The 25,730-nt window shown below is 46.3% G+C and overlaps 1 protein-coding gene across 2 annotated transcripts in view; it reads right to left on the bottom strand.

Annotated features, from left to right (window-relative positions):
• The window catches only part of Rassf8 (Ras association domain family member 8), a 71,896-nt gene extending 50,268 nt beyond the window's left edge, over window positions 1–21,628 (bottom strand). Inside the window, exon 1 of one of the 2 annotated variants that reach the window (XM_021190949.2) lies at window positions 21,547–21,628. The gene's annotated coding sequence lies outside the window, so the exon portion shown is untranslated. Of the gene's footprint in view, window positions 1–18,216; window positions 19,536–21,546 lie in introns of those variants that run through there. The other variant, XM_029534738.1, reaches the window with a different exon arrangement.
• Window positions 21,629–25,730: the final 4,102 nt, after the last annotated feature.

Raw genomic sequence — 25,730 nt, 5'->3', positions numbered from 1 at the left:
TAAACTAACACCCACCCTAACTTGGCCACACGCAGGCTCTGAAGGTCCCTGGATCTACTATCCATGAATAAACTAACACCCACCCTAACTTGGCCGCACGCAGGCTCTGAAGGCCCCTGGATCTACTATCCATGAACAGTTTTCTTACCAGAGCAAACTCTTCCCACCTACCTTCTCTTTTTTAAAGCTTTTAAAGAAAACTTGCCCAAGTGGGAAGTGAGTCGTTGAAGAATTTCTAAAACTTACATCATCTTTTTTTTGTTTACAACCAGCTCATTACCAGAGCCAGGCATTTAAAATCCAAAGAGATCTATCTCCTTACACACATGCTCAGATTAGCAGGGCTCCATTGTGAAATTCTGACCAAGTCCAGACTGTTTAGATGGAGCAGGTGCCATGGGAATGCGCTTTAACACATAGCCCTGGGCATCTTTTTTTCTTCCAGTCCCTAGAAGCATCAGCCATCTCTGCTGTGATCCCTTGAACGGTTCTACCTTCCTCGCCCACTGCTCTCCTTCAGCCATCCACTTCCCAGACACAAACAGAAAGATCAAATCCCATCATGCCACTGCTTCTCAATCTTTTTTGTAACGTCTTTTGCAATTGCACTGATAACATTTCTCCAAGACAAACTGAAGGCCTGGCAACTGTGTGACTGTAAGAAATAAGAAAGCAAAGCAGGATGACCTCAGGATGACCTCAGGATGACCTCAGGAAACATAGGGCGCAGTGCATGCTCCCAGGAGTCTTTCATGTCAGGACTCTGTCTAAGCTCTTTCCCACTTCCTTTCTGGGAGCCACCAAAGAGGATGCACCAGCCAACCAGAAGCTTCCTTGCTTCCAGTTCTACTCCATGTTAGCATCCCATGCCCAGGCTCCACCAACTTTCTGTAGTGGCCAAACACCACCTCACTCACCAGCAGGCAAGTCAATGTCTTCCTGCCACCCCTGGAAGTAATTATCCTCACATCTACAAATAAGCATAGTTCTCAACCCTCAGCAAAGGAGCTTCTTTTTGTAAGAGATGTGGATTATTTTAGAGATCTACAACGGGTTAAAATGTAGAGAACAAGTGATTATGGGGACCCTGGCTAGGATGGTACACCTACAACACAACCCACACCTGGGATGGTACATCTACAACACAACCCACACCTGGGATGGTACACCTACAACACAACCCACACCTGGGATGGTACATCTACAACACAACCCACACCTGGGATGGTACACCTACAACACAACCCACATCTGGGATGGTACATCTACAACACAACCCACACCTGGGATGGTACACTTACAACACAATCCATACCCAAGATGGTACACCTATAACTCAACCCCATACTTGGGGCTCAGTAAACATCAAAGAAGAGGAAAGATTTCTACAGTGTGAGAAGATTTAAAAAAACCTTAAAGAGCCAGACCAAGACACCTGCTGTGATCCCCCCCCCCCCCGCCACACACGGTCTATATAACTGAACAATGAAAACAACCAGTTGGCATACCAATGTGAACAGAGGAAATGTCACAAGCCCCAATACTAGATGAAGAGCTTCAGGCAATCACTGGTTTCTGAGAGGGGGGATCAGTCTTCTCTGGAGACCCCCCTGACAGATACCCAAGTTCAACTGGTCAGCCCCAAAACAAACACATATACATAAACAATGCACACTAAAGGGACTCAGAAGGTGTGTGTGTGTGTGTGTGTGTGTGTGTATGTGTGTATGAAACAATAATAATTAAAGAATAAGAGGCCATAGATTAGAGAGGAGTTGGGGAACATAACATGGAAGGAGACAGTGAGAGAGGACAGAGGGGGTAGAAATGACTCAAGTGCAATACTCATGTATGAAATTTTCAAAAATGAATAAATAAAAACAAGAATATGTCAGCTTGTTTCTTCATAAGCAATACACCCTTGAACCCACAAAATAAGAATAAAATCATATATAAGCACACAAACCTGAAATATCCCTAAGTTTGGGGTTTTGTCACAAAGATAAAGGAAATGATAGGAACACTTTGGGTGTTTTCATTTTTCTTTGACATCAGACTTATAAATACGCACTTCGGGTAAGAGCACCCGACTGCTCTTCCAAAGGTCCGGAGTTCAAATCCCAGCAACCACATGGTGGCTCACAACCATCCGTAACAAGATCTGACGCCCTCTTCTGGAGTGTCTGAAGACAGCTACAGTGTACTTACGTATAATAAATAAATCTTTTTTAAAAAATAAATAAATAAATAAATAAATATGCACTTCACATGCAACTCAGTTCTGCTAAAAGCAATGTGCAATGTTGGTAAAAAAAACAAAAAACAAAAAACAAAAAAAGTGCCTTCTGCTTCATATTCCATATGAAATGTTAAGGCAACAAAATGACTACAGAGAGAATAGAGTAAACTCGTGGAACTATCTGGTGTGAGCTCCAATGATCACTGGTCAACAGGCAATGATACAACAAAACTAACTATATAATAACCACTTGCTAAACTCTTGCCTTATTTAAAGTAGAGTAGGCACTAAAGAGACTGGTATGGATTTTTTTCTGCTCACTGTGCAAAGCTTGTGAGACATAACCAATGTCTAGAGCAACAGCTCTCAACCTGTGAATCTCCACAGACATCATCTAAGACCATAGGAAAACAGATATTTACATCGTGATTCATAACAGTAACAAAATTACAGTTAGAAAGTAACAACAAAAATAATTTTACAGTTGGGGTCATCACGACATAAGGAACTATATTAAAGGGCCACAGTGTTAGGAAGGATTGGAACCACTGATCTAGAGAAATAATATAAAGTAAATGTTTGCTAGGTCCCAAGAAGACAACAAAAGCTACAACAAAACTAACATAAGAGATCACTTAAAACCTGTGGACAGATGTAGGAAATCTTTAGGAATCAAGTCGCTCCTTGTATGTGGCCATAGATTCTAACTTCTTCCAAATACTAATGCTATCATACAGCCTGCAGAAAGGGTCAGCCACACAGAGCAGAAGCCCAGCAGTTTGGTGAGCATGCAGCTGTCAGTGCTAAGCAGTAAGCGCTTAGCAAGGAAGCAGGGCTCTGTGCAGCCAGACTGCGCGCGGAACGGAGCGCTCAGTGTGCTTCCACCCCAGGCTACCCCCCCTCAACCCACGCTGCTCTCAGGAGATATGTGCACCTTACTACCCCTGACCCTCTAACCTCAAGCACCGACCCACACACCCTAAAGAACTGAAATTCACCCCAACAGTTTCACAATCTGCTAAATGCATAGGGAACCAGAAAAGTCGCATAGCACAGACCAAGAACAGAATGTGGTTGGCTATTTTAAACAGTTCAGCCACTGATTTGCTTAAACTCATCCAAAATGAGTCTCACAAAGTTTAGCAGCTAAGTTGTAGGATCGTTATTTGGTCAGGGTCTACTTCCCCAGGCTAGATCAGAATTCATCCAAATTCATGAAAGATTTAGGACCCCAATTTGAGGGAGGGAACATACACCATCAAGTATGCAGAGGTTGAAAAATAACCACAACCACATGAGTAGAAACTGTTTTCACTCCAGAACACACATCTAGTGTGATAGTGGAACATAAAGAGTTAAATGTTTAAAAATAAAGTGAGCCCTGGGAACAGAATAGCATAGCCATCCATGGTGTGATCCAAAAGGCACCGAAACAAAACAAACAAACAAAAACAAAAAGCAGGGCAAACAGCACAAGGTCAGCTCAGATTTTTGAGAGCAGATATTCAAACTGATGGGAATGTTACAGGACAAAGAAACCCGAAGAACAGATAAGGAAGCAGGCCAGCACTGAGGAGACATCCCAAAGCTGTCCTGTCACCCCACAGCACAACACAGCACAGCCCTCTGACTGAGGCTGGTTTACAAAGGGGTCCAAGTGGACAGAGAAACCCTACCAAGAGAGGGCAATGCCTTCTTAATGAACTTAGGGCTCCCACAGGCTTCCACCCTGCGCTGTGCTGTGCACACACTCCTCTTCTATACCATGGAGCCCTCACCTCATATGGGATGTGAACAACTTCTGAAGGATCAGAGAAGGACAAGATGAAGCCCTGACAACACAGGAACCTGGATACTAGTTCCTGAAGTGTGTGTGTGTGTGTGTGTGTGTGTGTGTGTGTGTGTGTGTGGTAGCTGACCAGAAAAACTCTCTCCCTTCCCTACAAGCAGAGACTGATGGTGTGTGTAGGTGGGATTAGTTTTCAAATCAAAGAAAATATTCTAATCAGGACAAGCACCAGCTCTGCTGGATTTTTATACTAATACAAATGACGTCCCAAACACTGCAGGAGAGAACACTCCCCAGTCACCCCCCAAACCCTCCCAAATACCAAAGATGCTGTAGCTAACCCCTTCGCTCCTCCGATCTGAGCACTCTGCTTCAGGATGTGGACTAACCACCTGCTCTAATGCTGCTTCCAGAAGGAAAGCCCAAGACGGCTCCTGGTCTCTGCGCGGGCTGGAAACTTCCCAGCTAGTGTCTTTCTTTTCCAATGGTCTGAGAACATGAACTTAAGAATGCAAGGAGAGTACATTCAAATGCTGAGGAGAGCTCATCTTCTAAACTACCACAGAGGAGTGTCCTGCAGAGAAGAGTGGTTGGGAATGGAGGTGGGAGGAGCTTGCCTGCACACAGCCTTGCAGCAGACAAAAGGTGCTGACAGAGACTCTAGTGTACATTCAAAGGGATAACAATAAAGATATTCCACTGGTGAACACAAAATTAATTTAGGATGTTGGCATGTTCAAGCTTGTTTTAAACAATTTACTAATTTCCTAGACCAGCTACATGCTGCATGCTAATCTTGAAGCAATGCCCAGTTTCCGATCGAAAATAAAATGCATCTCAGTAAAGCACTCAGTTTGAAGAGCTGGATGTCTCTAGGTTTTGATGCCATTTAAGCCAAGGATTTGTATGTGACCTGTTTCTGAAACCTTATCACCTGTCATAGTGCCTGAATGAATGAAGGTTCACTCACCAACTAGGACCTTCCTGGAATTACAACACCCAACAGTTTGGGGTCCATTTTGCTATACTTGTTTCAGCTTGAAATTATACGATGGTATCTGTAATGCTGGACTGTCTCCAGACTCAAGCGAAAGCTCCTATAGCTCTTTCTATGTGGCAAGTGACAGCTTTATGAAGGAGCAGAGTGGGTAAATGACTTAAAACCAAGCCTCCCGGTAAGTAGACAGCCCATATGCAAGAGCCAGCCGTGCCTACCTGAGCTCTGCCCCAACCACTCAACAGCACTGCACCTAGCCAAGTCCAGCAAGGGAGCCAAAGGACAGATTCCACCTACCCCGCTCCAGAGCTGTGAGGGCTGGGTAGCCGTGCCTACAGCTAAAGATTTAACCTGATTCTGATCTATTAGTCTTTGTTTTTTAGTGTTTAGGATGTTGTTTCAAGCTGCTCTCATGAACTATTATCTGTATATACCATTGCTGCCCATAGGCTAAGTATTGGAAACCTTGGTCCCCAGTAGGTAGTGCTCTTTGGGGCGGTTATGGAACTTTTAGGTTATGGTACTTTTCACAGCCTTGCTGGTGAAAGTACCTTGCATGGGCAGGTTTTTAAGGTTTATAACCTTGTCCCATTTCTGGCTCTGTCTGCTGTTGCCTGGTCTCCAGGATGGCCTCTGCCCCTCACTCACATGGCACCCAGAACACTAGGTGCCCAGCCCTGGTAGCAGAAAAGCTGCAGCGTGAACAGTGGTTAAAACCAGGAAAGTGGTGAGCTGCCCTTGACTTAGAATCCTGGCTCTGCCCCACCTCTGCCTGTCACTATGGGCCTGGACAAATAATATGGATATAGTTTTACAGAAGTTGTTGTAATCGTGAATAAAATGACCACTTATTGGGAAAAAAGTATTAGGGGTTAGAGAGAGAACTCAGTGGCTACAACACTTGGAGCTCAATCATATCTATCAGAGGTCAGATCCAAGCACCAACACTGAGTGACTCACAAACTGCAAACTTCTCCAACTCCAGTTCCAAGGGACTGGGCGATTGGGCACATGCACACACACACTCACATGTACATACACAAGCGTGCACACACATGAATACATACACATGTGTATACACAAATGTGCACACAATCATGCATGTACATGTACACATAAGTGTGCACACACATAAAAGCATGCACACAAGTGTACACACAAGTGCGTGCGTGCACACACACACAGGCTCATAAATAAAAATATTTTAAAATAAAAGTGTCTCCATTACTTAAATTCTTCAGTTTTTCTAGGAAGATCAGTGTTAATCTGGTCATCATCAAAGATTCTACTCTTTATCTTAGGCGATGTCCTCTGGGATACACGGCTGTCTCTGTGCTAAGACTCTTCTCCCTGTTTCTAGAGAGTCGTGGATTCTCTTTGTTTTTCTTCTAGTTGAGCCAACTGCTAGAGTTCCCTACTGTTAGATTCCCCTCTCACCCACACGCTACAGGACAAGCTAATCGGTCCTCAACTGCCATATATGTGAGGTCAGCCAGCAAATAATGCTGAATACATGCCTGGAAGGATGGCTGGGCTGTCTGTACTGCTGGGCAAACTTATAATCTCTATTTCTAACCACTTTCTAGGGAATCCCCATCCAGAACTGAAAATAACACCTTTAATCCCAGCATTCAGCAGGCAGATCTCTGTGAGTTCAAGGCAGCCTAGTCTACAGAGCAAGTTCCAGGACAGGCAGGGCTTCACAGAGAAACCCTGTCCTGAAAAAGAAAATCCTTCCTTCTAGCCCCAGAAACATCTACATTGTTTACCACACCTATGACTCCCAGGTCTCCCAGACTGAAGGGAGAGTTGGGACCTTGTCAACACTGTCACCATTGTGCCAAGCCTACACAAAGCTGAGTCCTTATTTTACTTAAAGTACTTTTGGACTTTAGATAGTGACACATCATGAATCCCAGGGCTCAAAGAGGACAGAGGTCCTGACTTTAAGGTCAGTACAGACTCTATCCAGCTGGTTTCCAGACAATCTGTGAAGGACCAACTGTGTAACTTCTGGAAAGAGAAGGAAATATGTTTGTAAAGGAGGAGTCTCAGTCTTTTGTCATATATATATTTTAATTTGTACCCTTAAGTTGGCAAGTCACACTACCAATTAAATTCACTAAAACAACACACCTAATTTGCTAGCTAGCATTCAGTGGAACAGATTCTGCAAGATAAAAAGGTCACCAATATGAACTGCAGTTATCCTGGGCTATTTACCCAGAAAATAAAATCAAATGAGAGAGATTACTAAGAGCTCAGGCTTTCTAGCACAGAGGGGAGGCAAAAGACAAGATGCTCATGGCAAGGCTCACAGAAGCCAGGCAGCTGCTCTCTGTGCAACTGACATGGTGTGGCCACAACTGCAGCCCTTTCAAGTGAGGTCACAGCAAGGCTGCTGTGCTCCTTCAATGGTGGGAACTGAGAATCGCTCACGTGAAAGGCTCTGAGGAGCTCAACAGAAGGACCCTGATAAGCAGCTGGAAAGGAAAGGTCTCTCAATCTGGTTTCCAACACTCATTGCTGATGACTGTGGCCTGCTCACTGCAGCTTTGAGCTAATTCTCTAACTATAAACAAGCAGATCTGATTATTGCCTATGAAAGTTAAGAACCAAGCTAGGTACAAACACAAATGTGGCAAAAGAGCTACAGCTCTGAAGAACCCCAGTGAGGAAAACCAGCTCAGGGGGAGCAACGAGCAGGGAAACAGCTGGTGATCTGGAAACCACAGCTCTCCCAGGCACTGCTGCCAAGCCAGAGGTCTTCCAGGTGTGCACTGTCAGAGCAAGGCAGCCCAGCTGGGTGTGCACTGTCAGTGGGAGGCACAGCCACCCAGCTTGTGCCATCACAGCAGGTGGAAGGGAATGCAATAGCCTGAACCAAGCCTGCTGCTTTGCAACAAAGCCCACGCCCTTCAGGACACGAGGACCTGGTTGGTGACTCTCCTACGCTATCTCCCAAGATTCTCCACCCATCCAGTTTTGTGTTGATATCTAATTTGATTCCTAACTGCTCTGGTCAACTCAGACCTGGGCACTCCGAGTCAGGGAAGTAAGTTCAGAACATGGAGGTGACAGAGAAAACTATGAGTGATAAGCACTGCCAGTGAGATGAGAAGAGGCAGGTTATAGCCAGGCCCAGCCTGTTCCATGTCCTCAAGGATGAGAGGGGAGGCAGGGTGTGTCCTGGACCAGCCTCTACCATGTCCTCAGGCTGTAGTGGTCTTTCCCCAGCTTCCCACCACATCTACCTCTGCACCACTACCTGACATCCCCCCTCCTCCTCTAACTCGGTTTTTGGTGTGTGCTGTCTTCTAAGACACTCCTCTACTTCTTAATTTAGTGAGTGACACACAATTAAGTATTTCCTATACTTTATGGAGCTGAACTGGAGCCTTGCACACGATACCTGAGCAAGTATTCTACCACTGAGCTGCACACCCATCCCAAGCCTTCATTTTGGGGCAGGGTCTTTCTCTGTAGCCCAAGGTGGGCATGAACACACTACAGTCCAGGTTGACAAGCACAGAAGTGGTAACCCCTTAGTCTCCTCAGTGATGGAATTACTGGTGTGTACACATACCCAGGTCAGTCTAGAGGGTGTTGTTTAAAGTTTAGCTTTTGCTAAATGATAAGCTTTCTAAGATGCAGAGGTCCTTCTCTTTGTCAGCTACTACACAAAATAGCTTCCTCACCATCACATGAATGCTGTGGTGTCTGTTGAGTAAACACAAACAGGCGAGGCTCTGATAAACTGCATTGAAACACTGAGCAAGGCCAAACTGACTCTAATTCAATCTCAACACTTTCAGGATACAATCTGAATAAGTAGAATTTAGTTTAAAACAATGCCAGGGCTGGTGAGATGGCTCAGCGGGTAAGAGCACCCGACTGCTCTTCCGAAGGTCCAGAGTTCAAATCCCAGCAACCACATGGTGGCTCACAACCATCCGTAATGAGATTTGGCGTCCTCTTCTGGAGTGTCTGAAGACAGCTACAGTGTGCTTACATATAATATATAAATAAATAAATCTTTAAAAAAAAAAAAAAACAATGCCAGGAGAAACAACTACCACCTGCGGTTTTCATAAATAAGTTTGCTAGCAAACAAAGGTGGAAAATTATACCTCGCCCTGTTCATGCCGCTCTTCCCAGCCCCAAGGTACATGGAACCAGAAAACAACACAGCTACCTGTAGTTTTCCAGGGACTGTGATCTCTGAACACTGTGCCTCCACTCTGCAGTTCTACATGGATGAGACTTCTCCCATCAGGCCTCTCTTGAGTGGATTTTCCCTTTAAACTTGAGTGAACTCTCAGTTTTCCTCAAGCTAACTTATCTTTCCTCAAGCGTTTAGTTCTGGCCCCAGGATCCCAGCCAGAGTTGCTCAGATGCCTGGCCCTTCCTCCTAACAGAGGACCTGGGAGATAAGACAGGTTTTCACAGCACTCAGACATACTGTGAGTGGACCTGTGATTAGCTACAGCACTGCCCAATCCACCAACACCAAGGGCACATGTTGAGAGCCTGTTCCCAAGCTCACCTGTTCCCGGGCTCACCTGGTCCCAAGCCCACCCGTTCCCGGGCTCACCTGTACCCAAGCCCACCTGTTCCCAGGCTCACCTGTTCCCGAGCTCACCTGTTCCTGAGCCCACCTGTTCCCAAGCCCACCTGTTCCCGGGCTCACCTGTACCCGAGCCCACCTGTTCACAAGCCCACCGGTTCCTGAGCTCACCTGTACTAGCTCACAGAGGCAGCCAGGGTACAGAGCTGACCCAGAGAGAAGTTGTGACTTGTGCATGTGTGGACTTCACACTAGGGAAGTAAGGGTTGCTTTAGAATGACTATGAGTGTCAAGGATTGTCTTGTGTCCTCCATTCCAGCACTGACCTTAGGAAGGATAGCTGTGGAAGTATGCAGGAGCAGTTCCCTGCCTTCCAAACTTTATGGACTACACTTAAACCTCAGGCCTGTCTTCTAGGGAAAACACTTCAGAGAAGACATTACAAATCACTTCAGCCTACTGCAGTTTATGTCAGGCTTCCTTCAACAGGCCCTTGCTCTGTGGGCTGGCAGCACACTGCCTACCTCACAGCTGGGCAATTCCTCACCCTCTTCCTCCTGCTGCTCCCCTGCCCACCTGTACCATCCAAGGAAACAGTCAATCAGAGGGCGTGTGCAGCACGCTGACAGCGATACGCAGCAGGAACGTTTCCCCTGCCTTCAGTTTCCCTGACCCCGAAGTGTGCTGACCACTCAGGGACTGCATGTCCCAGTTTTGGTTTTACTTGCACCCAGACCTTGAAATCACATGGTTTCACTTCCAGATGATGCCTTTTCTCACCCTCATTCAGAGAAGAAGCTAAGCCAATGGAACACGAGCTCTGTTTTAGTCACTTAGTGTTCCTATGGGACACACTATAGGCTGCTGACTTATTAACAACAGAGAGTTATATTTCCATGGGTTAGAGATATGGCTGGAGGTCAGGTGGGAGCTACTTTCTGGCTGGGGGTCCTCCGGTGCCACGCCCTCACACCGTAGAGGAAGTTAACTAGACTCGTCTCTTGCAGTTAGATAACTCTCATGAAAAGCATAAGGGATCTGCCTTCACAACTTCATCGCCTCCCAGACTTTACCTCCTTATACACCCATCCTTGGGGGGGGGGGCTGAAGGGAGGGAGAGTGTGTGTGGTGGGGGGGGGACGTCAACAAAGACTCTGAGGAGGTTTGTGAACTGAGTCCTAGCAGGTCATGCCTCCCCTCCAGCAGCCACACTGAGGAATACTGATTTTCAAATGAAGTTAAGGCCTCACTGAGGACAGTTTAACTCAGACTCATTACCTGAAATTAATCCTTAGTCAGTTTGCTTGGAAGATAACATTGTATTTAACGGACTCAAGAATAAACGAATCTGGGGATCAAAGGGTCAGTCCCATGACAGACTAAACCAACAAGACCGAATCTTGTCCTCTGACCCCAGCAGACATGTGCCACAGGCACATCTATTTTGGTATGGCCCCAACTACTTGCTCAATTCCCTTTCCTATGCCCCATGGTCTGATCTAATTGGCAGGCAACTTCCCAGGCATGATAAACCCCGCTGCTGTCTCTTCTGAGCTGGGAATATAGGGGGGTGGTAGAGAACATGTGTATCATTCAGGAGGCCCTAGGTTCAATTCCAAGCACATAAAAATAAACACAAACAAACAAACAATAAAACAATCCCGCAAATAGTATCTTTCTTTAGTTATAAAATATATATTCATCACAGAAAAAACTGGAAAACAAGCAATAAAGGAACAGGACTCAAAGTCACCAATAACATGACTGTACAGTCTATAATCACACCTGAGCATGCCACATGACCCTGAGTGAGCGATCTGGCACTAAGGAGTGCAGGTAAGATTTTTTTTTTTTTTTTTTTTTTTTAAGATTTATTTATTATATGTAAGTACACTGTAGCTGTCTTCAGACACTCCAGAAGAGGGCGCCAGATCTTGTTACGGATGGTTGTGAGCCACCATGTGGTTGCTGGGAATTGAACTCAGGACCTTCAGAAGAGCAATCAGTGCTCTTAGCCGCTGAGCCATCTCTCCAGCCCCACAGGTTAGATTTTATGAGAGAAAAAAACAAATGGTCAGAACAATGGGACATCTTAGCAGCTGAAGCCTGGGGTCACTCTTCCTAATTCTCCATCTGGCACTGCTGCATGTTCTGCTTGAGAAAAGACAGTGAATTCCTTCAACAGACAACTACATCAAAAATCCAAGGAAAAACAGTTGCCTTACATGCATACCCAGCAGCTATCCAACATGGCGGGATGCTGCTTTCTAGAAGTCCCATGATCTACTTGCAGGGAAGACAGCATGAACCAGGAAGCCTCACTCCTGAGCTCTCCCATCTCAGCTGCAGACAGAACAGATGCTACTCTGAGAACATGGGAAACTCCCCTGTGTGGATGCTTTCACATTCACTAGTCTATGTTTGCGCATTTAAAACATCGTTCTGAAGTGTTTTACAAATACTGTTAATCCATCATCTCTGAACATGAAAACCTCAGTGCTGCTCAAGTGCTAACACAGACATGACTGCAGAAACAAAAGAACTAATAAAAGCAGCTGAGCAGTGAAAGTTACTTTTGTTTGCTTCATCCCCTAAGCCACTACCCTCACCTAGAAGGGTCTGACCCTCCCAGGGGAGGGATGAAGGCCAAACGGTGAGCCAGGGCACAGAGGGAGAGAGACTCAGGAACTCTCTCATTGGAATGTGGGGGATGAGGAGCACGCTGAAGGAAACATGGCCCAGGTGACCTCAGGGGACAGGAAACTGCCAAGAACAGAAAGGCAGGTCACAGATGAACGAACACACCAAAGCCTTGAAGCACGGCCAGGAGAGAGCCTGGACATTAGGGACCACTTAAGGGTCCCGCAAGGCCACAAAATTATTATGAAGAAGCCTCTGGTCTTGGGGGACTCTCATGCAGACACAGCCGCTCCACTTCTGAAAAAGACACCCCACAGAACACCCACAGCAAGGGCATGACTGGCTATGAAGCTTCAAAGAGCCTACTTCCACTCCTTGAACTGCAAAGAGGGACTGACTGCGAGTGAGCTCACAGCCTGCTTAGTCACTTTGAACTGAGGAACAAATGAGCCAAGAAGAGCCCCTCAGAAGCTCACCTGTTTGAAGTAGAGTGCTCCAAAATTACCACACAAAGGAATAGAAGAAGCAGGCATGCCTATGGTCTGGAAGAAAGACTAGCTCCCAGGGAACTGAGCACCCCTACAGGGGACAAGCACAGCAGGGAGGTTTTAAGGCTACTGTGCAGAAGAGGGGCAGAACCTTTTCTTTGCACAAAACAAACAGGGTGTCTTATTCGGCATCACTGCAAGACACCTTCATTTGGTCCTGCTCCAGCTGTTAGGCACACAGGATGGGTGAGGTGTGGAGGGAAGATGAAGCAGGGAGGCAGGACAGTCAACTGCCCATGCTAGGGCAAGAGACCAGAGCCTAGAGTAAGAGCAAGACCAGAGACAGGTCCTAGGTGACAACCTATAGAAATGATCCCTGAACATTCTGACTGGGGCCAGCTGGTGAGGAGCGGCCTGCTTCACAGTGCCCAGAGTCCCTTGCTTTCCTTACCAGTCAGGCACCATGCACTGCCTGTCCTCAGCTGAAGGACGCTCGCTGTGTGACAAGCAAGGGGACAGTGCTGCACGTCACCTGGCACCAGTCATACGAGGCTGTGCTCTCTACAAAGTACACCAGTGTTACTGTTGGAGAGGTAACATTAAATATGCTGGCTTATAAAGAGTAAGCCCTATGTGCATCCCAGAGTTTGAGTTAACCCTGCAGACACCCACACGGAGCAGAGTCTCACCAGTCAGCAGTGCGTGCAGGGTGACGTCAGGCGAGTGGTCACTGTCTGTGTGAGACGGTGGGTGAAGGAGGAGGACACTTATGCTGTGCATGAGGCAGTCAGGGTGGGGAGACAGAGACAAGGAAGCGTGAGCATGAGGCACAGTATGCCATGGGCCTGGGTAGGAACTAAGGAAGAAGTGGCCACGTCTATCCTGAAGGACTGCCATGTGGCTAGGCAGGTGGGACCTGGAACTCTGGAGGAACAGATGGGGAAGAACAGCCATCTTTGAATGTCAGAGCAAAACAATGTAGAGCAGAGACTGTCCCTCTTGGGTTAAACTGGATAAGTTCTGTACTTCTCAGGAACACAAACACAAAGAGAAAAGGCTCATGAGTAGGCATCTTGAGAGGAACTCAGAGAGCCCATGGGCAACCTACTGCCCACAGAGAGAAGAGGCTAAAACATTCAGAAACGTAGAAAGACTCCCTCCTTTACCGCCCACCTCCCCCACTAGTCCACAGCAACAGGTACTCTCTGCATTTTCTCTGCTACATCTCCAACATAGAAGGTGCGTGGTTTGCTTAGATAAATGAACAAATGCAGAAAGGACGGCAACTATGAAGAATGTTTTGATGCTTGTTTGTTAAGACAAGGACTCACAGTGTAGTCCTGGCTGGTCTGAAACTTGCTAAGTATACCAGACTGGCCTCAAACTCACAGAGATCCACCTGCCTCTGGACTACAGGTGGAGCACAGCGCCAGCTAAGAAGAGCTATTTTAAGACAGAAGACAGGTCAGACTGTGAATGTTGCCAAAAGTTGGCCCCATTTGGGCTGACAACGCCTTCACAGGTCTTGGCTTGGAACCTCTTAACAGAGGAGCCATCTCCTTACCCTGCCCTGGGATTCCAACTGAAGTACACACTTTCTCTAGCATCTGCCTTGAGCTCAGTAAAATACAACAGAGGAAAGGAAAGATAAAGCTAGAAAAAAAGAAAAAAAGAAAACAAAGGCATCGATTTAGCATGGAAGACAGAGGCTGCAGACTCTGACTGACAAGCAATAACAGATCTGTGACCTGCTGTGACTGCATCATTGTAACAACAGCTTCTCACTGCTGTGACTGCATCATTGTAACAACAGCTTCTCATCTAACCACATCCTAAATCAAATCAAATCAAATCAAATAAGAAGCTTTGAGAAGGAAAGGTTTCCATATGGTCACAGTAAAGAGACCAAAAGTGTTATTAAACATGCCCCAAACATATAATCAAGAACTGGATTCAGCTTCCATTCAGCTAAGAATAGCCGCTGACTAACAGACAACTGACATTAGAGATGGGGCAAGGGAGAATTTATCAGACAAAAGCACTCTAATAAACAATGTGAGAACAACTGAATTTCTATATGTAGAAAATGAGCCTGGACTCATAATGCACAATTGTGTAAAAATTAACTCAAGACAGATCATAGGTCTAAATCTAAAACCTGGTGCTATAAAACTTTTAGAAGAAAACATAGGAACATACAGTTATGAGTTTGGGTTAACAAATAAGTCTTGAGTACCACATTATAGAAGTACCACCAATATAACCCCCCCCCCCGCAAAAAAAAAACACCACCAATATAAGAAAGAAAAAAAAAAAAACCAACTCATAGGTTAGATTTCACTGAAATGTAAAACTCTCTCTCTCAGAAAGTTCCCACACAGTCAACGGCAGGCCTTGGACTGAGACACTTTGGCAGAAAATCTATTTGATGAGTAACTGTACCCAAATACATAAAACCTCTCAAAATTCAATCTTAAAACCCAGTAAGAATATGAACAGGTGCTGGGTGTGGTGGCTCGCGTCTTTAATCCCAGCACTTGGGAGGCAGAGGCAGGTGGATTTCTGAGTTCAAGGCCAGCCTGGTCTACAGAGTGAGTTCCAGGACAGTCAGGGCTACACAGAGAAACCCTGTCTCGAACCCCCCCCCCCCAAAAAAAAAGAATATGAACAGGGCTGGAAAGATGGTTCAGCAGTTAAGAATACTTTCTACTCTCACAAAAGAGCAGGGTTCAATTCCCAGCACCCGTATGGTGTCTCAAAATCATCTGTAACTCCAGTCTCAGAGGATCCAAAACCCTCTTCCTGCCTCAGAGGACACCAGGCATGTGTATGCTGCACAGACAAATGAGCGAGCAAAACATCGATACACATAATATAAAATAAAAATGAATTTAGAGATGTTCAACATCAATCATTAGACATGTGTCAATGAAATGTACCAATGGACACCCAAATGCTTAATAAAAGAGACTGATTACACCAAATGCAGGATCAAGACATGAGTGTGTTCACATACAGCGAAGAAAGTGCAATGGTGGTGCACACTTGCTTATAAACACCCTCCCCCTAACCCCTTCCCCCAACTCTGGAGGTGGAGGGAGGCAGGAAGGCCAGTTTAAGGCCAGGCAAACACTGCAAAGAAGCAAAACAAATGTAAAATGGTAGAGTGTGCTTAGAAAACATTTTGGCATTTTCTTTAAAAGCTAAGCTCACAATCAAAGGCAATAGCCCAGAAGTCTATCAGCAGATTAGCAAGTTGAGATAAATCTGAACAGCAGGTATGCATCTGGAATGTTTGTTTGTTTGTTTTTGAGAACTGCCCTTGGTGTCCCAGACTGCCCTGGAACTTACAAGCAACGGAAGCTGAGCTTGAATTTCTAATCATCCTGCTTATACAGTGCCAGAGACTAAGTCAGGGTCTTGTGTATGAAGGCCAGAAGCACTCTACTACCTTGCTACCCCTGCCTCCGGCCCCACTGCTACAAATACCAACACGAGTGAGACAAATAAATACCAACATGAGTAAGACAGCACAGCAATGATCCCACTCAGCTCACATTCTAGAAAAGGTAGGCTTCTATCAGACAGAGAGCAGAGGGAAGTGTGAAGGAGGGAGGGGAGGCTGGGAAGAGGGTGCACTATCAGAGAGACACTTGGGGAGGAGGACGATGGATAGGCTGTGTGCTGGCGGTGGCAAGGGCTTCACATACCTGTACCAAAGCCTGTAAAACTGTAGTCAGGCACGCACAGCTTAGTGAATGCAGTGTTATCTGAGTAAAGTCTAAGGCTGTCAAGACAGCTCAGCCAGTCAGGCTCACTACTAAGTCTGTGGACCTACTGAGGAGGAGGAGGAGGACTCGCACAAACTGTCCTCACATCTCCACATGTGAGATTCACACATTTACACAAAGCAAATAAATAGTACAGTAACATTTAAAATAAGTAAATACATATAAGAAATGTCATCATATACATAAAAATAAGGAAGCTAAAATACAAAACAGATTCTAATACATCCAATAATACAATCTCTTGCCTAAATGGCTGAGTTTTAACTAAGAGTCTGACACTATGCCTAACCTATTCCACAATGGTATTTCTACTACAGAGCCCCATATGTTATAAATCTATTCAACTATAGTAAGAATATTATTTATATTCTTATATAAATAAGAATAAAATCTTACTTTACTTTTCTGACTAATGTCTATCTAGTAAGGGTAGTCTAAGTTTTTAGAATATATATTTATATTTGAAAGGATCATTTTACTTTAACTGAATTTCCAATAATAAAATTATGACACTTAATGATAAATTTGATTTAGCACTCAGAAGCCAATGATAATCAACAAGAAAGACAATGCATATGTCTACACGAATAAAATATGGAAGAAAAGTGATTTTAACTTTCCTCTTGTTACAACCTGTGTGTGTGTGTATGTGTGTGTGTATGTGTATATAAATATATACATATATATAAATATATACACACACATACATACACACACACATACACACACACACACACACACACACACACACATATATATATATCCCCGGACAGCTCTAAAATTAATTATGTTGAACTTGATGATAAAACCTGAATGTATAAAACATACAAACAACTAAAACCAACCTGCATCTGACATTTGGGCTGGAAATAAAAGGTAATAAATGGTATTGGTGCCAAGACACTCCAGGCAACTGTCCAAGTTCTAGGTAGCCAGTAGGCATATACACCTAAGAGACCAAAAACTTACAAGAGTACCCAACCACAATAATGTCTACAGTGGTGATATAAATGTCCTGGGGCACAGAGGTCCTACACAAAGCATGTCACATGCCAGATACCCTCCAAAAAACATCCCTATTCTTTCACACAGGAAAGCCTGAGTCTCAGTGTAAAGCACACGGCCTTACAGAGGCATAGATAGTTCTAGCTTCAGTGGGAAGAAGAGCGAAGAAGGGGACTAGTTTCTCTGAATAAAATGAAGGTATGAAGCCCTAAGCAGCCTTTTCCTGACTATGTCCTGGTCAACCACTCCCTCCTCTTGCAAGCATGGGACTGGGCATGCCGCAGGAGCTCAGAGGTATCTGTAATCATTCTTGTTCACCATCCCAGCACAGAGGGGGACCTAGAGGCTGTGTGCAGAGGACTCCCTCTGAAGACAGCAGTAGATCCAAAGTCCTTGGTGCATTCCCTGACCAACAGGAAAGAAGCTGGGTCACATGTGCTCTAAGGGGGAGTAGAAACTGAAGGAAACACCGACTTAAGAAAAAGTCAGGAGACAATGCAGAAGGACTGTAAGAACAGAGAGCACCTGCAGCACGAGCAGCAGAGGCATCGCTGAGCCACGGACACTGAGTCAGGATCTTATGTGGGGCAACCACACTACAGAAACAGTGGACATCGCTTTGCACTTCCTTGGTCATGGAAGGTCATGCCTACTTCTGCTAAAAAAGACTTTAGTGAGAAAGGAAAAAGAACTTCCCCACCTCTAGGTGGCTCCTGTTGCTCCTCGCTAAGGTTGGCTCAGACGGCATTTGGTGATGAAAATCACACTCTGCCAGAACACCACTGGGCATCATCCTTAGACCTTTCCCTCCTTTGCCTGTGGCAGCTTCCCCAACCTCCTTGGGCATCTGGCACTGAGAAGTCACACCATCTGTCTGGCCCACAACCACGTGACACTGCAAAACATCAGGCACAGCAGAATTCATATTTCTATTCTGTAATCCTGTGCTAATAAAACACAGTTGGTTTAATGCTGTAGTTAGGAAAGCAGAATGTGTACCATAGAGTATCACAAGAGCAACACTAATTAAAAGTGTCTCATTAGCATGCATTTTCCACAGATAAAAATGCATTGTTTTTACCTGACACTTAAAGGCTGTTCCAGATCATTCGCAATGGAATGACTGTCATTGGAAGAAGTAAGATAGGTCTAACAGATGTGAAAACAGTGAACAGAGAAGACTTCCATAAGGAAGAATACTGGAGCTAGTCCTCAAAAGATGAGGAGTTACTCAGGAGCTGGGAAAATGGCCCTGAGGCCAGGCTGCTAGGAAACTGACCTGTATGCTGGGAGATGTGGGTGAGGGGCTGGGGCCTTAAGAAACAGGACAGGAAGGCCTGCTGGGGATTCTGTACCGTACTCCAAGGATTCTTGGGAATCTTGAAGGCCTGAAGAAGTGACTTTCTTTTTCAGGCTATTATCAAGAAAACTAGCAGGAAGGGGGGAAGGAGACCACTGAACTTAAAGAGGTCAGAGTGGCTCGAACTAAAGGACAACATGGCAGAGCCTGAAAATCAAACAGGTTTGAGAGATACTTTGCTGGAAAAATAGCCAGTACTTTGTGGTCAACTGTTTCTGAGAGCTGATGGACAGAAGAGAGTGCAGAATAAGCAAGGTACCTTGTTTGGACAGATGAGTTCAGAACAGGTAAGGAAGAGTTTGCAAGTCTGTATGGCACAGACAAAGTTCTGGAGAAATAGGAGATGCTGTCATTGTAGACGAAGACGTGCCAGGCACGCCTGAGATGCCTGTCCATCATAGCTAGCCATCCCTGATAACAGTAGTATCCCCATCTTAAAGGCAGTGAATTTAGATCACAAAGCTAGAGAAACGGGGACCATTCTTAGCTCCCTAGATGCTGACAAGCCTGGCTAGCTGCTAGGAGTCATCCCTCCAAAGTCTATAGAACACTGGGAACTACTTCTACATTAGAATATTTAGGACTGAAACAAAGGAACAGCCAAGAAGAGCCAGTAGTTGATACATTACTTTTAATTTGAATCTTGCATTTATAATTTCTAATGTTTCCTATCCTCAACCCCATTCCACCTCCACCTAGAATGAACTTTGCCAAGTTTTGAACACTTGAAAATTTTTCTGAGAACTCAACATTTTATAAATGGACAAAGCCGCTCTGCCAAAATTAACTCCAACAAAAGGAGCAATGGTCCTACAGTAAACAATAGTTTTACTTCCAAATTATATGAAACAACAGAAGGTCCAATAAGAAACAGGAAACCTTTTCTAAAGAAATTAACCATTTCTCAGAAAGCAAGGCACTCAGGCCAAGCACTAACATATGCCACCGAATACAAAGGCTAGAGAAGTGAGCACCGAGGATTAGGATTTTAAAAGTCATAAGCTTTAAAACTCTAAAGACAAAAATACAAAGAAAAACAACACAACAACCCTGTAGGATGCTAAATCTACAATTTCCAAACAGCTCTAAAAAATGCAGAATTCAGGTAGTGTGACCCCAGGAATGGCATGGGCACCTTCGGAACAGTGTCTCTCCAGGACACTGACACTAACTGAAAACCTTTCCTATCTGTACAGTCAGCCCTGTGACTTGGCTCCCTCTAGGGGCTCTCTGCTGTCCCCCAAAGCTCCTGTAGCCCAGAAACAGGGCTTGATCGCAAAGATCTCAGTCCATTATGGCCAATTGAGTCTGGTATGGAAAGTACCACCTTAAGAATCTTAAAGGGAGGGCTGACTGATTGGGAGATTTTTTTTTAAAGATTTAATTACCTACACTGCAAATTAAGCTGTGTTGAATCTGATCCTTCAGTAGAAGAATCATCAAAGCGTGTCCAGTCTTCTTAAATGGAGTATTGGCCATGTGTAATTCTGAGGTTTGGGGGTAGCTCCCCATGGAAATATATACGATCACAAGAACCATTAACATGACCACTAGAGGATAAAGCACAAACCACTTCCCAAACTGCTAGCGCAGTTGTCCGGAGCCCTGATTCCTGGGTTTATCAGCACCTCCCCCTGCAAGCAAATAACAGGTTTTTGGGTCTAAAAAACAAAACAGGAAAGGTGCCGGTTTTCTGTGCCTCCAAGGTACGATCACAACCCCTGGCAACCACGGATTAAAGACTTTTAAAGAAGAAAGAAAAACTACCTACACCACACACACACACACACACACACACACACACACACACACAAACACATACATCCCAAAACTGTGCAGAAACGCAGAGATCACTACATATTTAAGATACTTCCCTGGGACAAAACGTATCTCATGAAAAATGGCTGAGCCCCAATCTACAGTTAGGTAGCTAAGTGTTCGTCCCTGCTGTCAGCGGGTTGGAGGGATTTTTTTTCCCCCCTTAACGCAAAGGCTTTGATGTGTTGGCAGGGCTGACCTGACAAACTGGAGTCGGCTAGGAAACGTGTCCTGCATATTTCCTTCTGTGCCTCCAAAGATTAGGACCAGAGCTGACTGCGATTAAACCCTACCTAGGATCGAAGGGCTCAAGATGCCGTTCGATGCTGGGAAAGTAGTGGTTCCGCAACCCCGGGCAGCTCGGCGATGCTGAGAAGTGCAACCCAACCCCATGCTGGTCTCCGCCGCCCACCACCGGGCCGCAGCGGCCTCGCACGCCAAGCCCCCGACCCTTAAAGTTGAGCCTCCCTGCGATTGCCCTCTGCAAGTTTCCAGGGTGCAGGACGCAGCCAACTTTGCAAGCCGCCTCTGGGCGCCTCGCTTCCCCGGAGGGGCTGGCCACCCGGGAGGCAGGGCGGCTACGGTTCACACAAAATGCAGAAGCCTTCCAACCGCCACTTTTCCTTTTCCAGAGGGGAAGCTCTCCCTCCAGGCGAGCATCCGATTTCCATCTGGAGAGGGAGAGGGCCGACCGCGCATTCCCCTCGCCCACAAAAGTGGCCTCTAAAGTCGCTCGCCAAGGACACCGGGAAGGAGGCGACCCCGAGCAGGGCCAACTTTCGGGCGGCAGGGTGAGGGCGCGGGGGTGACAGCGGGGCCGCGGGGGGCGCGGGCCGGGAAAGTTGTACTTACTGCGCTCGCAGCCGGTCCTCGCCGTCCCGGTGCACGGCCCGCGGCGGAGGCCCGGCCCGCCCGGGCTGAGGCGGCGGCTGAGGCGGCCGCGGCGAGAGGCGGCGGAGGGCGAGCGGCGGGCCGGGGCTGAGGAGGCCGGGCCGCAGGGCGGCGCGCGGAGGGCTGAGCCGGCACAGAGACGCGCGGGGAGGGCGCACGCCGGCCTGGCCCGGCAGGGAGGGCGGTGCGCAGCGGCGCAGAGGAGGAAGGGCGGAGGAAGGAGGGCGGGACCGAGAGGGCCGCGGAGCCCCGCACAGGGGCGGGATGAGGGCCGCGAGCGCGAGCCAGCCCGGGAGGACGAGGTCTAGGAGGCGTGGGGGGGGGGCCGAGGAGGCGGGGCGGAGGACCAGGGCGGGAGGGGCGGAGGCCGAGGAGGCGGGCCGAGGGCCAGGGAGGGAGGGGCGGAGGGCCAAAGAGGCAGGGCGGACGGCCAGGGAGGGCGGGGCGGAGACCGAGGAGGAGGGGCCAAGGGCCAGGGAGGGTGGGGCGGAGGGCCGAGGAGGCGGGACGGAAGTCGAGGAGGCGGGGCCGAGGGCCGAGATTGAGTGTGGGCAAGGGAGGGCAGGGTGCAGAGCCCGAGAGAGTGGGATGCAGGGCTGGGGAGGGGGGCGGGCCGAGGCCCGGGGAGGAGGGCCAAGAGCCAGAGGCTCCGCCCCTTTTCTGGTCTCTGCCCGAAGGGAGAGGAGCAGTGTAATACCCCTCACCAGCTCGGGTTACAGCGGCCCGCCCGCCTGCAGACCTGGTTCGGGAACGGCGCGGTGCGGCATTGTGGGAGGCGCTGAGGCCGGTGGGCCTGAGCCTGGCTGAGGTTAGCATTTCCTCCAGTCTGCCGGGTCGCTAGCTGGCTTGGGGTCGCCAGTGAGACCTTGCAGCTGACCGCTCTGCGTCTGCTGACAGGAAAGGGAGAAAAGGCCCAGCCTTCCCAAGGACTAGTTTGAATGGCTTTTCCTGTAGAATAACTGTGAATTGATGTTCACCGCAGCGACCAGCGATGACCGTTGCAAGTGAGGAGAAATAAAAAAATGAAGTGAATGAATCGAATATGGCAAAGGTTTTAAAAGAGCTGGAAAGGCTGAGGCCAGAGGATTGTCACAAGTTCGAGGTCAGTAAATGTTACCCTAGCAACAGGCAGTATCAGACCCCAAAGAGTGAATCATATATTACACAGAGAAATAGAGTATAGGGCAGGAGTTTTGCCAAAAGTTCAAGAACAGCCTGGGCTACGTACTTTGGTTCCAGGGTGTCCTGGGCTACAGAATGAGACTGTCAAGAAAGAAAAAGAAGTCTAAGTCGTGCATTCTCCAAGGCATAGTTTGGATTGTTTTTCTGAGTAGCTGTGATTCAGCACCAGCACCCCCACCCCCCTTAGCAGCAGGCCGTGATAGAGGCAACAGACAAGAGGGGGAAAAAAAAGCAAATGAATCAGAGGTGACTAACAAAAGTTTAGAAAGAACTGGGCTCAGATTCAAAAAATAATGCACCCACACACCTTTAAAAATAGCTTTTAATCAGCAAAGGACATCGGAACATTGACCTGGAAGTGCAGATTCATATGTCGTTTCACTATTTTTCTGTCATGCAGTGCCTGAAGTGGACAAAATTCAGTCTTTGGGCTAGAAATGCTCACAGATGCCCAAAGCTCAGCAGAAAGAAATGGTGTGGCATACAGTGGGAGAGAGGCAAGAATGCATTCCAGTTGTAAAATGTTCCCTTTACTGCCTGGGCACTGGCTTTTTATCATTAAAATAAGGATATGAAAAAAGCACTTCCAATTTCTCACTGTTCAAGAGACTTTCTAGTTTAGACATTTGTTTCCTCCAGTTTTGACCTGTAGTTACTTCCCAGCTGACTAGCTCCTTCACCACTATATAGAAACAAAGAAGAAGAGAATGCTAGTAGCTAAGACATAAATGCAAGGAAGCAACATTTGAAGAATTTGGTGAGATGCTTTCTCTGGGAGCCAAATGCACAATTCAAGGAAATAGAATTTCAAGGGAGTCCTCCTGTAACCCTAATAGGATCGTCTCAAAATGGTTTTCTGGCCTTGAGATAGACTAGCTCTAACATCACCTCCCCCTGTCAATCCTCTGCTCAACCACTGAACAGGATCAGTCGCCTGCCTGATTGCCAAAGCCTTAATGCCCAGTTTTTGCCTTTTTCAGAATTTGCCAGTCTTGAACTATTGTTTTTTTTTTTAAACTATAAACAAGTTAACTGCAACAGTGCTCCTGTGACCAGAAATGAATAGAATTTAGTATATTATGAGTAGCCATGTATAGAGACATCTTTCCTAAGCTCCAGGTATCCAGTGATCCAGTGACATCTTATCCCCACACTAGAGCACAGCCTTATGGATAGCTTGCAAAGTCAGAATTTTTCCCAGTTCCAGACAAACAGAGAGATCCATTCCCTACCTCAGCCCCATTTAGCCCCAGTTTTCCTCTCCTGTGTATAATACAGATTGTTTTAAGCTTTCTTAGCCAGGATCGTGTACCTGTGAGGATTTCCTGAGATGCCACCAAATGCCTTTGGAAGGATTGATAAACAGCTCATACTTCCCCTTTCTGATTCTATTCCTGGGAAAGCAACCAGCCAGACTGAGAGAACACTTGAAACTCTGTGACATAATCTGATTGTAGAAAACAACTTGAGAAGAAGACTTCAGAAAACAGGCAACTGCGGATAGTGAATAGCAGCCAACAGGGAGAAGAACAGTGGGAAGAAGAGAGGAGCTGTCCCTGGAGATTCATTGCTGAGTCCTCAGTCATTCTGAAGGAAGGCAGGATGGAAGGATATGGGGCACAGGTAACAAGGGAGCCCCACAGTTTGCAGTATGTGAAGCCTCACAACCGCTGAGAATCAATAATTATGACACAATTAATATTGTGAATATTGTTGACACAGGGACCATATTTATCTTATACAACAACATTTTCAAGTAAAAATGTTAAAATGCCAATAAATCAGGCTTCAGGCTTGGATCTGTATTACCTTGGACAGGCCCTCACTTTTCTCCCAGACATTTTTTGGTACTCTCATGAGCAAAACTACCAACTTTTGTTCACAGCAAAGATAAGATAGCTCAACTTTCTACATTCCTGACATCCAGTGTGTGGCTAAATGTAAGCCTATCTGGGTCACCTTAGGAACCTCATTGCCATCTCCTTTAAAATTCTTAGCAGCTCTTTGCCAATGAAAACTTCAGAGCTTTGTACAATATCCTATTGTACAGACAATGAATTACAAATCTCCTTTGATCTGTCCACACCCATGCTGTCCCAAGTGTGCCTCATTGTTTTCCTGGATACCCCTCTGTTGGTCGCCCCCTTCCTGTCTAAAATCTATGTTAAAATATGTTTTAATAAAAAATTCCATTTCTGCTTTATATTAGCTTGTCCTGAAGTTCTTTCCTGTGTCAAAGTCGGGGTTCTGGCTTTACCTGAGTGAATTCTCCAATCTCTCCAGTTGTCGTTGGCTGGTAGCCTAAAACAATGGCCCTGCCTCCATCTCTGTGGACAGTTTCCTATTGCTACTATAGGAAACAGTCACAAACTTGATGTCTTAAAACAAGAAGAATGTATAATCTTACGGTCCTTAAGCTTAGAACTATTAACAGGGGTATGGTTCCTGTGTTCCTTCTAAAGGTTGGAGCAGGAGACATATACCCAGTTCTTAGAGAACGTTCATCTCTCTTGAGAAAGCCCTGGGAACTGTGGCTAGTGGAGTCATTTTGCCAAGTTTACATGGTATAAGCCTAAACAGCATTTCCCAAATTAGCCCACCAGAAAACACGAACCTGTAAGACAGGGTTCTCGGAAGTCACTTGTCCACACATTATTTCTCTGTTGATAGATAAACTACTCTGACCAAAAGAAACACAGAGGGGAAATGGGCTTATTTGACTTATACTTCCGAGTCACAGTCTATCACTGAGGGAATTCAAGGCAGGAACTTAAGAGTGAAATTGAAAGCAGGCACCATAGAGGAATGATGCTTGCTGGCTCATTTACAGGCCTTCTGATCCAGTACAGGACCACCTGCCCAGAGAGTTGTGCCACCCACAGTAGACTGAGCCTTCCTGTATCAATTAACAATCAGGACAATATCATCATAGGTATGCACACAGTCAAGTCTGATCTAGGCAA

Source organism: Mus pahari, chromosome 2 (genome assembly GCF_900095145.1).
Source record: "Mus pahari chromosome 2, PAHARI_EIJ_v1.1, whole genome shotgun sequence".
Classification (NCBI taxonomy): Eukaryota; Metazoa; Chordata; class Mammalia; order Rodentia; family Muridae; genus Mus; species Mus pahari.
The sequence above is the reverse complement of the archived record's forward strand: the minus strand, read 5'-3'. Positions and strand labels throughout refer to the sequence as shown.